Raw genomic sequence first — 12273 nt, 5'->3', positions numbered from 1 at the left:
GAATCACAACAACAACAAAAGAGTTGTTGTCTTTCTCATATAAGGTTCAGGCTGGGAACTCAGGTCTAAGGGAGCTCCGCTTCATGCTGTGATTCACAGATCAAGGCTGAGGTTGCTTTGGCATCTTAAAGGTGTGTGTTATCCTGAGCTAGCACAGCCAAGCTGAATGGGGAAAGAACATGGAGAAGCGCCCTTGGATATTGTTTATGGGTCACATCTGGAAGCCGCACACATCACTGCTGCTACTATGCCCAGGGTGAGAGCTCAGTCCCATGCCACACCTAATTGCAAGGGAGGTTGGGAGTTGTAGTTCTGTGCCCATCCCAGCAGAGAATGTTTTGTTTTGTTTCGTTTGCTTTTTTGGTGGACAGCTAGAGGTCTTTGTCTTAACTGGTAACACCTTTTTATTTTTTTAATATGCCGATGGGAGAATGGTTCCAGCAGCAAAAAGGGACCCCTCCCCCCCTTTTTTACTATGGATTCTGTGCCCTAAATAATCAGACTCCTGAAACATCAAGCCCACAACTTGGAATCAGTTGGCTTGACTCGCATTTCTCCCTGTAGTAGCTTTCCCTTGACTTATATCAGCCAAATGATATTTTTCATTCGCATTCGGGGCGAGACCAGTTTGCAATGATTGATCAGGGATTCTCAAATGTTAGCAGGTGAAAATGAAAAATTTTTAACTTCAGATGAGAATCACCTGGAGGGCTTATTACTACAAATGGGGAGGCCTCGCTCCTCAGAGTTTCTGACTTAGGAGGTCTGGGGTGGGACCTGATCATTTGCATTCCTAACAAGCTTCAGGTGATATTGATTCTGTGATCCAGGTCCACACACTTTAAAACCATTTCCCTAGGCTGCGTGAGCTTTTCTCCCCTTGGGAGGTTCCTGGCGTCTTAAGTCAAAACCAGCCTTCTCTGACACCCCCGCCTCCCAAGGATTTGAAGATATCTGCACCCCCTTCTGCCACGCAAAGCCAAGATGCTGTTTGAGCTGGTAAGTGTTTTTGGTAAGATGTTTTAGCTTAGAGTTGTGCTCTCTGACCAAATTTAATTGGAGAGTTTCCCCGTGAATTGATGTACTGTGGGTCTGAAGGATAATGGCTACTCTTCCATTTCATTATCCCAGACTTCTTAAAAAAGTTTTTTTTGTTTGTTTTTGCTTGGTTTTGGTTGTTTTTTCTTGTCCCACTGTACCATTTCTGGTGTTGCTTGTCCTGGGGCTCACATAGGGTATTTCAACAGTGTAACTGAAAGGATGTGTACCTTAGAAACAGTATGTTCTCTTAGGAAGTGAAGTTATGCTTTTTGTATCAAATGCGTAGCTGATCTGGACTTTTAAGATCTGTTTTAAAGTAAGTCACCCAATAATCTGGGGGTTAAGTAAAAGAACAAATTGTATACAACTCTATCTTTCACTGTGGTTGGACCTCTTGGTTTTTTTTCCCTTTGTTATTTGACATGATCTATATAAACCCCACATTAATCACACAGCAGAAATGGGGATATTTTGTGATTCCCTGAATAGCTATCTCAGAAAAACGCGAGTCTGTATGAAACACCATCTTGTCTTTTGACTGCTGTCTCCTCTTGGTGATTCACTCTAAAACACAACACGTGCTCATCTGCCCGGGGCAGGAAAGTGGGGAACAGATTCGAGACAACAGTTTCAAGTCTTCCAGGTAATTAACTCAGCGTGCTCTCGCTGGGTTGGTACCAAGTGCTTGTTTGCCGTGCTGAGAAAAATACTTTGTCCCTTTCATCAGTGGATCTCAAAATGCTTCACAAACATTAATTAGTGGTTATCACCCGTCAGATCATCCCCGCTTCCAGAGGTGGAAACTGAGCAATGGGGGCCAGAGGGGGCCCTAGCCTACAGCTTTGAGGCCGGGTGCGGTGAAGTGGAGAGCCCAACGCTCATTTTGGTTGCTTGACCTTGGGGATCATGTCTCTTCCTGTTGATGGAACAACTGGCCCCTCATTTTAAACTTGGACAACGAAGGCTCGGTCTCCCCGACCCGCGCAACCTCATTGATTCAAAATCCAACAACAAAGGAGAAATTTAGAAAATCTATTTGGCTCTATTATAAACACATAAGAGAGAGTGTGTGTAAGCACCTGTGTATGCTTCTGAATATGTATCTGACCTTGAGATAGAATTATTTCTTGTTGAGAGAGCATTCTGTTAGAGTTAGTTTATTGGACTTCGCCTTGCGGGGAGAGTGATGGACCCACGAATGATCCAAAGTAGGAAGGAAGAGTTGCTTCTCTCCATGTGTCCAGGGATGAGAGAGCTGGGAACAGAGGCTGACCCCCATCCTCAGGGAGGGGCTGTGCCTCAACTTGGCTTTCAGCAGGATGTAAGTAGCTTTACTTCCTTGCATGGGAGGAGTTACAGCCAAACCCAGCTTCCCAGCAAGTGTTCATCAGCAGCAGGCATTCCCAAACCCAGCTCTGGGTACACCGGTGCCTGGCCCAGGCTGTTTGTCCCTACCTGCAAGTCTGTCCTTCCACCTGTCTTCTAGAAAGGGAGAGTGACAGGTGGGTAGACACGCGCCCTGGCTGACACTTCTGCTTGGAGTTCCGGCCTGTACCATGTGACCCTGGGAATACTCTGCCAAGCCCTCTGCACAATATGTGCGTTTTAGGCAGTGGAGTCTGGACTCTCGGTCAGGTCTTCGGTCCTGGCATCTCTCTGTAACGGTAGTGGGAATGTTTTAGTTTGCTTTGGTTGAGGATTTGTTGAAGACAACGAAGGAATTAAGAGGGTCCAAACTCATCCTTGTGCATTTTACAGGGCATCAACATCAGTATAGTCTATATTTAATTAATGATTCACATATACATAGATGAAAACAACTACTGAGAGGTGGATATTGATTAACTTCTGATCCTCCTATGGTCTTCAGAAACTTCTAGCTAAGGTGGCAAGGGACAGAGGCGCTCCTTTCCTATAACTTCAACCTCCTTTCTGTCTCAAATGTGGGGTTCCCCTTCTGTGGTTTAGGTCCTTGTTGGTCCATGCTATTCCAGAAGATAATGTAGGATTTTTAATACTGCTTCCCTATGTTTGGTTTTTATGATAGTGTTTACTAGAATGATCTAGACATGTTGATTGAAAAAATTTTTTTTGGCTGCTTGGCCCCACCCTAAGAGATGGAGATTCATTGGGTCAGGGATGAGGCTCAAATGACTGTGTTTTAAACATACCTGCCTACATTATTGGAATGTATTTGGTCCATGGACCACACTTGGAAAAAAATGAGTTGCTATAGTTTTTATATTTGAAAATAGACCGAGTTTGAGTGCAGTATTTGCTAAGACTTTACTTGATCAAATGCTAGTTGCTTACTTAACTCACCCTAGAAATAGCTTTTGCTGCTTGCTTGGTCTGAAAACTTTCCATCTTACAGAATGTCCTGTCCTGCTTACGAGCTCTTTTTCCTTCTATGTTTTCTGTGGTACACAGGGTAAAAAGAATGGGTGTTCTGCAGGAGCCGTAACTTGTAGATTGGCTGTTCTCTTTTTAATTAGGACCCCTATTAGACTTGGTCTTGTATAACACCATTAAGCACCCCTTGGGTGTTAATTACTGAGTTTTTATTGTTTATATAAACAAAATGGTATGGTTGTAGGTGGCCCAGTTCTTACGAAACTTAATTGTTACCTATCAACCAAAAAGTCTTCTGTGTGTATACATTGTATTACATGGAATAGAAAAATAAGAGGACAGCATGAGCAAGTTGGATTCCTGAGGGAGATTCCTGAGGGAATTGTCACCCTTTGAATGATCCAGTTCTCATTCCCTGTTACTACCAACCATTAGCCCTATGTAAGGATGACATGGTGACCAATGCTCCCACCTGGACACCTGGCAGCTCTCTAAATTGAAGGATCCATCCATTGGCTTGCTGCCATTTTACCTGGTTAAAGAAGGAGCAAGAAGATGGGGTTTTTGACTCTAGTAAGCAGGATTGATGGGTTCTCAACTGCATTGGTCTGCTCATGCTGCCGTGGCAAGTACTATAGGCTGGGTGGCTTAAGCACCAGGTATTGATCGCTCACAGTTGAGGAGGCTGGGAAGCCGAATATCAAGATGGTGGCAGATTCAGTTGCTCATGATGACCTTCTTCTTGGTGGGGCTCTAACAGGGCAGAGAGGGAAGCAGCTTATGCTCTTTGAAAAGGCATGTATCTCTTATGACTGCCCTCAGGACATAATTACCTCCCAAGGGTCTCTCCTGACACCATCACATTGGAGGTGTTGATGCAAAATAAACAAGGCTTTTTTTTTTTTTTTTTAATTTTAAAGAGAAAGGGAAAGAGTTTTTTTTACAAGAGCCCAAGTTAAGACAGCTGCCCAGGATACACTCTCTTGACAAAGAAGAGTGCCCAGGACAGGTGAAGGGTTGTATAGGAATTTTTTTTAACATGAAGAGTTAAATCGTCACAATGAAGGACATTCCAGAAAGTTAGACTTTATCGTGCAAGACCGTGCAAGATCGCATGACTTTAATCATAGGGGAACCAGGGAGGTTTCTTTCTTCTTATCTTGTGTGCAGAATGCTCCTTTTTGGATATTTTCTTTAATGAAGCAGATGGACGATGTTGCTCAGGGCAGAAATAGAGCCCTGGCTTTGAGGTTTTGCTGAGTCATTTTGGCCTTGGTAATTGTTCAAGTTCAGCTTCTCTGGGAGCCCAGGAGAGGGGCCACAAACATGATAAGGTGAAAATTTCCTTTGTAAGTATTTGAGAGAGGGAATGGAGTACGACTGAATCCCTGGCAGCAGCTAATACTGTGCTTTATTGGAGAGACTGGAAAACTATGACCTTACATACAGGCCAAGCCAGGCCCACTACCTGTTTTTGTAAATAAAGTTTTATTGAAACACAGCCCACACTCATTTGTGGCACATAACCTCTAGAATTGCTTTTATGCTACAGAGGCAGAGTAGTTAAAATGAAGACTGCATGGTCTGCAAAGCTAGAAATAAATACTCTGTGGTCCTTGGCAGGAGGGTTTGCCTACACCAGCCCTCAACTATAACATGGGACATCTCTGTGGATATAGCCCACATGGGAAAAAAAGTGGCAAGAGCATACATTGGTCCCGGTGGGCATTACATTTCCTGTGAGCCTTTCCAGAGGGTTAGGATCCTTCATTGGCTGAGAGTTGTCCCGTATTCCCTTGGGGGTGTGTCTGGGGGAGCCACATTGAAAGTGCATTTGCAGTTGGTCAGAAAACCTTAGCATTGCAAATGCCTTGAAATCAAGAAGTCTTAGGCCAGGGTGTTCCAAACTGTATACTAAAACAAGGATAGAGGGTCCTTGAGATACCACTATGTTTTTTAGAAAGTAAGAAACTTGGTAAATAACAGGACAAACCAAGGTAAGTTACTTGAATTCAATGGAATTGTTCAGAGACTTACTACGTTCCATCTCTAAAAAATAGACCATGGAGTATTTCCCAAACATACTCAAAGTAGTTTCTGAAGAAGAGTGATTTTGTGCAGAGCATGGACTAGGAAATGCTGGCCTAAATCATTCCCTTGAATCCCCCCCCCCCCCCACACCATTGTACTAAGTAATTCTAAGGAATCATGATTTGTCTTGCATTTGGGTCAGTAAATGGTATCTTTATAGTTGCAACTCTGCTCACCTAGTTGAAACATGATTAATTTGTGGCTTCACAGTCTATATTTACATCATTCCAATGATTAGAACTGTTCATTGTAATTGTTTTAAACACTGTTGTTGTTACAAATAGCCTCCAAAGGCTGCCTCCAGAGGTTGCTCAATTATTGAAGATGCTGATGCAGGAAAGCATTACATCCTGAAGAAGACATGTCATTAATTAACATGTCTTCTGGTTTATCCTTGTCCCTCTTCCCATTTCATCCCATTGTCAAATCTGTTGGTTAATAGGAACTCGCTGAATGCAGAAACTGCTGGATCTGTGGTCTCGTTTAAAATAAAATTGGAAAAAAAATGATCTCCTTGTATGCAAGAAGCTCAGTTTTTGATTTTCCCTTTCCCTTGTGTGTCAGGGTAGAGCTGGTGGTTAGACGCTTCTGTGGAGTAGAAGCTTTATCTCATGGGCAGTGTTGTTGACTTTCTGGGAGCTTTCTGTCGAAATTCACCAGTAAGATGAATTCATGATAAATAGGCTTGGGCAAGCTTCTTTGACTGTGGGATTTTTCGTTTGTTTTGTTGGCTCCGGGGACCTCTATTATTGATAGCTTACCTTTTTTTCCTAGACACAAATCACTTACTATATTTAGAACTGCAATTGGACTGCCCAGACTGATCAATCTCAAACCACTGATTCATTCAGTGGCTCTGGGATAAACGCGTTACCTTTCTGCTCTGAGCCAACAGTTTGCCGTTCAGATCTGATAGATTCTGGAGACATGTATGAGATGTAAAATTAATACTTGCTCTGGTAATTGAATGCATGCCGAAAATGTTACATGGACATTTACACTGCTTTCTCCAGGCTCATTCAGATGGCAGTCTGGAAGCCTAAGCCCCCAGAGCCATGAACAAACAGGTGTGGAGTAAGCAGCCCCAATCCTCTGGCTCGGGACAGACAGCATAAAAATGAACGTGGGAAATACAGCCAAGAAATTCAGTCTTTCCCGGGGACCAGAACTGCTTCCACAGTGTTGCTACAGGGAGTTGTGCTTCTGAGAGTAGAGCTCTAGTTTGTATTGACTTTCTGTGATGTATCTGTGGGTGGACGGCCAGCAGGTGCCCCCGGGGATGGAGACAGCAGTGGCCAAAGGCAGTGGCCATGCTTCTCCCCCCCCCGCCCCCCCCACCCATCCCGAGGAAATCCTAGCATCTTCATCAGGAATAGCATGTGCCTGATGGAGTCTGATGGTTTTTCTCAGGAAAATTCACACCTGTGCCCACAGCCAAGTGCCTGCCTCCTGCTCTAGAAAATCAGCTCACCAGGTACTGCTCACCGGTGCTTCTCTCTCAGTCCTCAGACTTTGAGTTTTTCTAGTGGCCTGTTGGAGCTGGCTTGTCCTGACTCACAAGAACCACTCTTGAGCACATCTTTTCTCAACTTGGTGCTCCTTGATCTCTGATCATTGAAACCAGCCAATGAAGGGGTCTTGCCAATAATGGCTCTCCTCCCAAAAAGGGCTAGTTATTAAATATGTACTAGTACACCCCTGGATCCTTTGTGCCTGATCCCATCTCCCCGGACTGAACTGGGACATCAAAGCACTTCAGTATCTGTGCAAATGGATCTCATTTACTCTGTGTATTGAGACTTGATAGCCTTGGTTCATTCACCAGTTAATCCACATGGGAACTTACACGACAGGCTGGGCACTGTGCTAGGTTCCAGGGATAAAATCCAGTAGCATCTTACCCTTTGAAAATATTGACATGAAATTAACAAAACTTGTCATTTTAACCGTATCTATACAATGCAGTGTTCTTAAAATTCAAAATGTTGTGCAAGTAACTGTTGTTTTACTCCAGAACATGTGTATCTTCCCCAAAAGATCTCCGCTTTACTTTCCCCATAGCCCTTAGGAACTGTTAATTCTGTCTACATGGATTTCTCTGTTTTACTCAGCGTTTCTTATAAATGGAATCCCACAATACATAATACCTTTTGTGTGTGTCTTCTTTCACTGAGCATAATGTTTTCTGAGTTGATCCATGTTGTAGCCTGCATCAGTATTTAATTCCTTTTATGCTTGTGTAATATTTCACTGAATATTACTTAACCATTCATGAATTATGGACATATGTGCCATTTCCAATATTTGGCTATTGTAACTAAGGCTATTGACATTCGTGTTGACTTTTTTGTATGAAAAGTTAATACTTGAGGGTGTATACATGGGAGTAGAATGGCTGTGTATTAGGGTAGAGTTATTTTATGTTAAGTTTTTTGGAGAAATGCGAACTATTTTCTACTGTGTCTGTAGTTTATATACATTTTCACTTGAAACACGTTAAGGTTACAATTTCAGTATATCCTTGACAACATGTTTTATTTTCCAACTTTTATTTATTTATGACTTATTCTTTATGGAGAGGGGAAGTGGCAGGGAGAGAGAGAGACTCTTAAGCAGGCTTCACACCCAGGATAGAGCCAGACACGGGGCTCAATCCCTTACCCCCGAGATCATGACCTGAACCAAAACTCAGGTGCCCCTTTCCAACTTAAAAAATCACAGCCATCCTAGTGGGTATGATGTGGTTTTCTATTGTGGTTTTGAGTAACTTCCTAATGCTTAATGATATATATATATATATATATTTTTAAACCAAGCCCTTTGGTTATTTATAGATCTTCTTTGGAGAAATGTCTATTCAAATCCTTTGCCCATTTTTAGAGGAATTTTTGCCTAATTGTTTTAAGAGGTTTTTAAACATTTTGGATATTAGACTTAAGAAATCCTTTGTACCTGGCACCTGGGTGGCTCAGTTGGTTGGGCAACTGCCTTCAGCTCAGGTCACGATCCTGGAGTCCCAGGATCGAGTCCCACATCAGGGGGGAGTCTGCTTCTCCCTCTGACCCTCTCCCCTCTCATGTTCTCTCTATCTCATTTTTTCTCTCAAATAAATAAAATCTTAAAAAAAAAAAAAAAAGAAAGAAATCCTTTGTACCATGGTATTAGGTTGTCTTTTCTCTTTCTTGATAATATCTTTGGTACAAAAGGTAAAATTTTCATGTTCCATTTACATATTTTAATCAGCTATTGCTTTGGCTTTTGGGGTCCTGTTTTCAAACCCATTGCCTCATTGAAGTTTGAAGATTGATATTTCCTTTTAAGATTGTCCAGTTTTAGCTGTTAAAGTATTTTCTCTAGAGGAGTTACTTTTGCATATGGAGTAAATTAGGGGTCCAACTTGATTCTTTTGTATGTGGTTTTCAAATTGTCCCCAGCACCATTTGGTGAAAAGACTATTCTCAGAGTCCCTTGAATTTCTATATGAATTTTTTTTTAAGATTTATTTATTTTTTAGAGAGAGAGAGAGCATGTGCCGGGAGGGGCAGAGGGAGAGGGAGAGAGAGAATCCCAAGCAGACTCCATGCTGAGCATGCAGCCCAAAGTGGGGCTTGATCCCACGACCCTGAGATCATGACCTGAGCCGAAATCGAGTCAGACACTCAACCGACTGAACCACCCAGGTGCCTTTTTTTTTTTTTTTTTAAGATTTTATTTATTTATTTGACAGAGACAGTGAGAGCCTGAACACAAGCAGGGGTGAGAGGGAGAAGCAGGCTTCCTGATGCAGAGGCGGGGCTCAATCCCAGGACCCTGGGATCATGACCTGAACCAAAGGCAGACGCTTAACGACTCAGCCATCCAGGTGCCCCTCTATATGAATTTTTTGATGAACTGGTCCATTTGGGCTAAGATGGCAGTAGGGATGTTGAGAGTGTTTGTATTCAGTCTCCATGGATTTGGGGAGTCATTCAGTTTATGAACAGTCAATGAAAAATGAACAAACCTTTTAGCATTTTCTGTAAGAAAGTTTGACTTGATCCAAATTAGGACAGCTCTCAGGATATACAGTGCTCACAAAGAAGAGAGTGCTCCTGGAAAGGAACATGTAGTACAGGATTATAGATGGCTTTTACATCAAGAGTTAAAAATGATCCTGATTGGGGCGCCTGGGTGACTCAGTCGTTAAGCGTCTGCCTTTGGCTCAGGTCCTGATCCCAGGGTCCTGGGATCGAGCCCCACATCGGGCTCCCTGCTCCGCGGGAAGCCTGCTTCTCCCTCTCCCCCTGCTTGTGTTCCCTCTCTCCCTATCTCTCTGTCAAATAAATAAATAAAATCTTAAAAAAAAAATGCTGATTGAAGACATTCTAGAAAGTTACAGACTTTATCTTGTGCTTTCAGTATGTGCAAGGCTGTGGGCTTTGATGGTATGGGAATGTAGGGAAGATTATCACTCTATATGTTTGAAAGGTTTCTTTTAGGTTAGTTGCTAATGAAGCAGATGTACAATGCGTGCTCAGGGCAGAAATACAGCCCGTGCTTTGAAGTTCGGCCAAGTCATTCTGACCTTGGTAAAAAGTGAAAAAGTATAGCTTTTCTGAGCACCCAGGGACAGAGCCCACCATGTTTGAAGTTGGAATTTTCTTTAGCAGAACACAGGTGGTCTTTTGTTTCGTTTTGTTTTTTAGGTTTTTAAAATGTTTTTGGTAGTTTTTTTTTTTTTTTTGGTTGTTTTTTGCTTCAATTTCTTTCGGTAGTTGGAGTTTTTGGTGTACAAGTTGTGGGCTTGTTAAATTTATGCCTAAGTATTTCATTTTTTTCATGTGTGAAGTGAAATTATTTGCTTAATACCAATTTTCAATTGTTTACTGCTTATGTACAAGAAATTAATATTTGTGTGCTGAATTCTGTTCTGCCACTGTACTGAACTTCTTGTTTGGGTTTAGGGTGCGTGCGTACGCACACACACGCTTTGGGGTTTTCCAAATAGAACATAGTGACATTGGCAAATATGGATAGTTTGACTACTTCCTTTCTGATTTGGATAATTTTTTCTTTTATTCTTCATTGCCCTAATTCCATTTAAATATTGAAGAGAATTGAAAAGAGCTAACTTACTTTCTTCCTGATCTTAGGGTGAAAATTTCAAGTTTTTTACACAAATTGGATGTTAGCTGTGTATTTTTCATTGATGCACTTTATTGGGCTAAGGAAGTTGCTTTTTATGTCTAGTTTGGTATTTGTATCATGAAATGGTATTTGATTTTAGTAAAATTATTTTTTCCCCATCCATTAAGATTATCATGTGGTTTTTTTCTTTATTAATATGGTTTATCATACCATGTCTTTTTTCCCCTTTTTTAAAAAAAATCTTTGATCCTACCTTGCATTTCTGGGCTAAGCTCTATTTGATTTAAATGTATAATCATTTTATTGGTGCTGGATTTGTTTCATTGACATTTTGATTTTTTACATTAATGTTTATAAGTGATAAGACATTGTAACAAAAGATTATCTGGTTCTGTTATCAGGGTATCATTGGCCACTTACACTGAGTTATAAAGTGTTCTATCATTGGCCACTTACATTGAGTTATAAAGTGTTCTTTTTTTTAATTTTGAAAAGCTTGAGAAGTATTATTTTCTTCAGATGTGTTTTGGAACTCACTAGCAAAGCCATCTGGTTCTGGTTTTTCTTTGTTTTTGATTTCTGATCAAAATATTCACTGGCTATAGGTTGTATTCAGATTTTCTATTTCTACCTGAGTCACCATTAGTTGGTGTTTATTTCTGGAAGGTCCATAGTAATGGCCCTACTTGAATCCCCAATTTTAAGAATTTGAGGCCTTTTTTTTTTTTTTTCCATTCTCGTGTGTGTGTGTGTGTGTGTGTGTGTGTGTGTGTGTAAGTAAAAGTTTGTCAATTGAAAAAAATCTTCTTAAAAAACTTGGGATTTTTTTTTTTTGGTTTAATTTTATTCTCCATTTTGCTTAAATCTGCTCTAATCTTTATTTCATTCTTGGAATTTATTTATTCTAGCTTCTTGATGTGGTTGGCTAAGTTACTGATTTGAAATGACAGAGGGGCAGAGATTTTGCTTTACTTGCAAGCTAACAAGTTACTCTCCCAGTTTCATGGGTGCTAGTTGAAGACCTAGTCCTCCTGTGTCAGAGACGAAGGATGATGTATTACGCACAGCAGTAGCATTAACCGGAATATCAGCATTTTTTGGTCTGAGTTCCATACACTGCAATTCCTGCAGGGTATCATGAACAAGGAACACCTGCTCGCACAAGGGGTTGTAAGCATACCTTTCCTTTGCTCCAGGGGGAGACGCTGCTTTTATCTTGTATTACAAACATTTTAAAGTAGAGAGTCTGGACCAAAGTGCAGTTAGTGCCTCCTATGTAAGAAATAGAGAAAGAAGAGAAACCCATAGAGAATTGTCTTCTCTAAGCCAGTAGGGTACACAGAAATTCTGGCCTGTGTGGCCTTAAAAGGGGTGGCAAGAACTTTGGATCTTGTGTAAAGGGATGTGATTGTATGGTTGAGGGGAAGAGTGGCACGTGGTTATGTTTTCTAAGAATCACTTGGGTTTCTGTGTGGAGATAAGAGTGAGGGAGCAAAGAATGATAAATTAAAAAAACATTTAAAAAAAATAGTTACTTGAAAGAGAGAAAGTGGGAGTGGGGGGAGGGAAAAGCAGATTCCCTGCTGAGCATGGAGTCCAACATGGGGCTTGATCCCACGACCTGGAGATCATGACCTGAGCCAAAACCAAGAGTCAGACCCT

This window comes from Leptonychotes weddellii, chromosome 7, assembly GCF_054177405.1.
Source record: "Leptonychotes weddellii isolate Sample4059 chromosome 7, ASM5417740v2, whole genome shotgun sequence".
NCBI classification, from domain to species: Eukaryota; Metazoa; Chordata; class Mammalia; order Carnivora; family Phocidae; genus Leptonychotes; species Leptonychotes weddellii.
The sequence above is the reverse complement of the archived record's forward strand: the minus strand, read 5'-3'. Positions refer to the sequence as shown.